The sequence below is a fragment of the Camelina sativa genome, chromosome 3, assembly GCF_030686135.1.
Source record: "Camelina sativa cultivar CO46 ecotype springtype chromosome 3, ASM3068613v1".
Taxonomy (NCBI): Eukaryota; Viridiplantae; Streptophyta; class Magnoliopsida; order Brassicales; family Brassicaceae; genus Camelina; species Camelina sativa.
The window spans coordinates 14451014-14457619 of record NC_141882.1 but is presented as its reverse complement, the minus strand read 5'-3'; positions in this window follow the sequence as shown (position 1 = coordinate 14457619).

Genomic DNA, 6606 nt, shown 5'->3' with positions numbered 1-6606 from the left:
GTCAATATTATTAATCGTAACAAGTGTGACAGTTTCACTACAATTATGTAGTCACAAATAGTGACGTTCATTTGAGACAAAATTATTTGTCACACATTTGTGACCTTTTAGATACTTTATTGGGAAGAAAAAAAATTGTAACAAGTTCGTAATTGTTTGGTCATATAATATTACGGTTACGGATAAATTTATGTCAAAATGTTGTCTCAAATTGTTATGATAATTTAAGTCATAACTATTGTAATGGTATTATGATATTTTTTATGAAGCATACATTGATTAACCAGTTAAATATACTTTTACATAGAGAATGATAATTGTATTTTATTAAGGAAAATACGCACTACTAATTAAAAACTTTCTTTTGTAAACTAATCAATTACATCCTAAGGATTGTATTGTTTGTAAAGTATATAACTATTTAATAATTATCTTTAAAAGATGAAAATGATTGTATTGTTTATAAAGTAGATAAGTATTTTAACTTATATTTAAATATCCTTCATAAGTTTACTTCATGTCTATCCATCTCATTTCCACCACTTAATTAATCCATGAAACAACATGAATATAAACAAAAAAAATGTTATAACACTAAATGATTGTTAAACTGTGAATAAATTTTGTTAAAGTCATTTGAAAGGTACGTGAAAACAAGTTATATTTTCATTAATTAGTGGTTAACATAAAATAGTGTTATGTTTCTTAATAATTAATATTTTTACATTTTATGTAGGTTGTTCAATAAAATCATGGTTGCTGCTAATTTTGACATAAGTGGAGATAATCTAACCTTGCTTAGAGGAAAAGAATTTGCAAGTTGGTTACTAGAACATGTAAGGAATTATGGTTATTTTAAAGCAGTTTGAATTTATGATTAAATAATCCTATTATATTTTAATTAAATTTAACAAAGTAGTTTAAGATATCATATATACTAGATTTTTAATTTTTGGAAAATATTTTATTTTTATTAATAATTAGAATTTTAAGCGCCTAAAGATTTCCGAAATATTTAGTAATTTTTGGAGTTTCCCTCTTAAACTATTTACTAGATCCGGACCCGCACGTACGTGCGGGTTTGTTTACAAAAACAAAATTTTCTTTTAATGGTTTTCTTATACTTAAGTGTTTGAAATATAGTTGATATTGCTTTAAACCTAAGTTTTTTATCTTGCAAAAAACTGTTATTCAACATAGTTATTTTAGAGCTTATAATTTCTCTATCGAGAATAAGGGGAGAGTAGAAAATGTGTTGTGAATGTAGTATAGAAAGTTTGTTGTGAATTTAGCGTAGTTTGTTCGTTTAAGGAAAATCCTAACTTTATCCATCTTATATACTATTCAAATAGTTGAGTTTTATCAATTTAAATATGTTAGCGAGTGGAACTTGAAATGTACTTGCATATTGTATTCTTCTTTATTCTCCTACTTAGTGTTAGACTTTATAGAACATAGGATTAATATACAGATATATATTCATACTATATAATGGATTAATTACACTAACATTCCAAATTAATTGTATTTGATATAAACTATAACATAAACGTTAGGGCCTCACAGTTATGTTGGGCTCGATTTATAGTTGTACAAAATTTATTTGTAAAGCCCAATAATAAAAGGTCCAAACCGAGATTGGATTTGTCCTTTATTCTACAAAACTCACGAAAAAAAAACAAAAAATCTCTGTGACTGCGACTTGAAGAGGCGAAACAGATAACCTTCTTCTTCCACATGCTTCCCTTTCAATTGAAAAATCAATCGACAACCATCTTCTCTCAATAATAATATGGCGAATCCAGTTAGATCAACACTATGTGTGTTATTATAGTGCAAGGTAAGCAATTTCAATTTGTTAATTTGTATTTAAGCTGGGTTTTGGATATCTATCAGGTTTTAATTCTTGTTTTTGAAATCCATTTCTGTTGCAAAGAATCGAGGGATCGAAATTGAGAGGGGTAGTTCACGATCCACACCCAAAGAAAGGTTCGGCAACGTTTATCAGGTTCTTTTACTTTCTCAATTATCTGAGTTTTGTTTAAGATGCAAATTAGATTAAGGAAATATCAAAATTTGGTTAATCAAATTAATCTCTATATTGTAATTATGATGACAACCCTAAAATCTAAATCACGACCTCTTGTTTTTGATTGTATTGTTTTGTCATGTTTTGATTAACCAAATAATTGATTACAAATTTTGACGACCAGCTCTACTTTTAAACTATTCTTTAATCCACAGGCTCGCATATTGAAATTAAAATCTTGAAGCCTCATCAACATTTTTAGGATTAAATTTTCAAAACTCATGAAATAATAGTTTTCGACATGATACATAATGTAAGCTGAAGATTCTCCACAAACCTCCACTCTCCAGCAACTACCATTATGTGGAACTTGTTAACATGATTCTTTTTAACAGTGGCATGGATTAGAGTTCCCTATAGACAGCAAATAATATGTTATTAGACACATAATAATATACATGGGTTTAAAAATATAAGTAGATAGAGTTAATTAATAGAATCTGACCTCTACATCAGCTAAAATCATTTCTAAAGTTTCCCCACTGTAAATCGTATATTGTCTCCACTCATGAACGATCCGCACTTGGGTCTTCCAACTCGACTTGAAAGGTTTTATGTTAGCAAGACTCGTGATTCCATTATGTGAAGCCATTTTATGTGTGAAGTGTTTTTTTTTTTGTTAACGATTGTATTCGCCATTCGAATGATATATAGTTCTATAGTTTCCAATTAAGTTGCGAGTTAATGAGCAAAACAATAATGGTAAGTAGAAGTTATTTGATGTAATATTTTCTAATTGTTTTTGGAAACATTGCATCCAATAATTATGCTAATTATTATAATTTCCTAGTTAGAAATGTCTTAATTTGAGTGAATGGGACATAAGGTTAGTTTCCCTTTTCAACATGAGTGATATACGAAATTTTGCTAATGTTTGATTTTACCTAACTATTAAATGCTTCATTGGCGTGATTATGAAAACAGAAATATATATTTGTGTATCTTTAGTATTGGTATTATTAAATGCTTTATTTGCATGAGAATATATTCGTAATTATAGTAGTCATTACCTTAGTATTGTTATTCGTTTTTGTTTATGGTATACAATATCTTCTTAATTATAGTAGTCATTACCTTTTCTTATGTAGAGAATCATGTTTTGTCTGGAAATATTTTAATATATTGGACCACTGTATTTACTTTGTATATTGGTAATGGGTTATTGGATATTACACGTTTGGCCCACTCCCACTAATTTAAAGGCTGAGACTTTGTTGAAACATAAAGACTTTGATTGGTTATACTATTATGTAATTTGACTCTGAATTGCTTATAAATGATCCGAATTAATTACATCCGGGTTAGAGAAGGATCCGCGATTTTTTACATCGACATTTACTTACATGTCCTTCTTATCTTGTATGCTTTTAAATTTATTCAGGGGCATATTTTGTCATATATTTTAATGTGTCATTTTTGCCTTGAAAAAGTGTTTCCCTTTTAATAGTATAGATTAGTATACCTAAAAACTTTACATATCTTATATATAAAGAATATACCTAATCCTTAAATTGTAACCCTAATTGAAAACTCTATTACTCTTTCTTCTAGCCGCTTTGTTTCTCTCATTCTCGTTGATCACTCTTGCAAAGTTAGTGGCCATCTTTTTAATTTAATTGTTAGATTTATATTATGCAATCAATCATTGAAATTATCCTTTTTTCTATTATCACGTTCTAGCACTTTGTTTACTAAAGTACTGCATCATCATTGATACGTTTCCGGAGTGATTTGATTTTCACTAATCTAATGTATGTATATAATTGTATATATAGATTTTCCGTTTGACTATTCTAATATATCTGTATGTATATATAAAGGAATCGAATTGATTTCACACTGTTACATTGATTTGAGGAAACTGTTGTGATGTCATCTACGTATATATTTAGATGGAGTGATTGCAGGAAAAATCGATGAACATGTGAAAGAACTCTTTACACAGAGAGAGTCTTCAAAAATGGCTAGGGATTGGCAATAGAGTCTAACCCAAAAGGAGAAATATGAAATTTATGTTAAGGTAATATTTATAGATTAAATTATACATAATTACATATTTTTTAATGAGTTAAACATTTAGTATTTTATTTGCATTTAAAAATGTTCATATACTTTTGTTTTTTTTATAGATTGCTGGAATATCAAAACAAAGCTGGAAAATGGGATTTCTATTTCTTTGGATGATTCGTCGTGTGTCCACCGACTTGAACAACTTGAAAATGAATTGAAAAAGAGTCATGATGTCTCCAAGCACTTGACATTGAAAACATCTATTCCTCCACAAGTTCCCAATAGAGTGGCTAGTTAATTAAGTTTGGTTTAGCTTTATTTTGTCTATTAATAATACTCCAGTTTTTCATATTGGTTTTGTTTACTTTAATTTATAAATTAATAAAATTATTTTATTATATAAGTTTGTTGTAATTATTAATATATAGCTTATGTATCATTGTGACAATAATTTGATGAAACAATAATATTAAGAAAAATAGGAGACGATGGTTTTAGTCATTAACTGTAATCATTTTGACACTAATGGTTGGTTGTGATGAGTTAAACATTTTAACGTAATAATAGTAACAAAATGCATTAAGGGTTAGGGACTAAAGTTTTGTTATAATGAATGATAGTTTTGATACATGTTCCTAGTTAGTAACTGTGACGGAAAAGTGACATTTTACCGGTCACTAAGTGTGACGTTTTAAGACTACAACAGCGTCATAAATAGTGACTAACTTGATACGTGATTTCGGTCATGAAATAAAACGTATTTGGGACGATAATTTTAGTAAGCAATTGTGACATTTTAGATACATTTACAAATCGTTACATTTGGTGACGAAATAGATACGTATGAGTTAGTTGCAACTCGTGTGACGTTTTAGAGACTAAAAAAAATTTGTGACCACTGTATTGTAACCATTCACCAATCGTCACAGATTCGTAACAATATTTTTATTGTGACGAAAAAAAAATTATCGTGACGGAATATTACGTGACAATGGACTCATTTTCTTGTAGTGTTTGAACTTGTCATGCGTCAAGTCAGCCCGAAGATTATGTGATATTTTTTAGAGAGATGCAATATTTTCGCATTAGGTGGTTTAGGAGGACATTGTATGAGTGAAAATTGTATTGATCCTTCAAAGTATGCTAATTGGGATGACATTCATATGATTTTAGGTTGCGTACAAGTGAGTAGCCGATGGATTACTCAAGGGACTGTATGTGATTGGTCCTGCCTAGGCTCAAAAATTAAGAACAAAGGAGTCATTAGCGTATACAAGCTTGTTAAATCTTTTGGAGACAAGAGAGATTTTTTTTTTTTTTTTTTTTTTTTTTTTGCTCAATATCAACTTTTCATTAACCCAATTGTTGCAACCAAATCAAAAGCACATTACATTCACCTCTATAGTTTTGGACTAAAACAAATGCAATGGTTAATCAAGTACAACCCTGAAACACTAGCGGATCTAACGCTACCTAATCGAAAACCATTGCATTTTTTAATCATACTGAGATAGATAACACACCACGACTCGGAATGAAATCATCTCTTAAACCACCTAAATTGGCGAAATGACACGAAAACAAATACTTACACAGAGAGATTTATATAATGACAAGAGAGATTTATATAATGATAAAAACATATATGCTTTAAGGACCTTTGTTTAGATATTGTATTGTATTACTACGTAATGTCACACCCATTAGGTCATGAAAATGATATAATAAAGTATGTTAAACATTCTATAGCAAAATATATATTAGAGTAAGCAGAACATATATATTGGCAACGACTAGTTACCAAGAACATTATATATTAAACACTAATCCAATGTGTTTCATAAACATACAGTAGATTTCTATGGAATGAAAGTAATTGCATCGTGTGTACTAGAAGGAGATTTTGCGTTTTGGGACTTCCTCCACAGACCATATATATTAACATTGAAAAAGAATTGCAGTTATTTACAGGATAAGCATTTATTTGGAAGAGTATTGTCTGACTCGGCCTTTATGTCTGTGCTTCTGAATTTAGCATTTCTTCCCTATGTTTAATTACATGGTTACCCTTCTTGAGCTGCAGGGCAATTATACTTACCAGATGGTGGAGAGAAACGGGAAGACGACAATAAAAACGAGATGGTGGTGATGATGAGTCGGTGACAACGACAATTTGTGCGGTGGTGAGAAGCAAGTATTTGAAGATGGTGGTGTGATCTTGACTTAGAAACGGTGGTGATCTTGTTTTGATTTTCTCTAAGAATTATCAATTGCAAACATGTAATATTTTTATTTGGTTTAGATTTTAAGATGAAATGGAAGTTTTGATTAGAATCTTTGGGTTCACTAGACAGTATCATGTTAGAGTTTAGTTTTCTGTATTCAAAATCAAGGATTATTGCCGGAAAATCATTGATGTTGTCGGAGAAGAAGGTTTCTGGTCGAGAGAGAAACCAAGGAGACAAAGGTAAAAATGTTATTTTTCCTTCTGTTTTTTATGGTGGTGA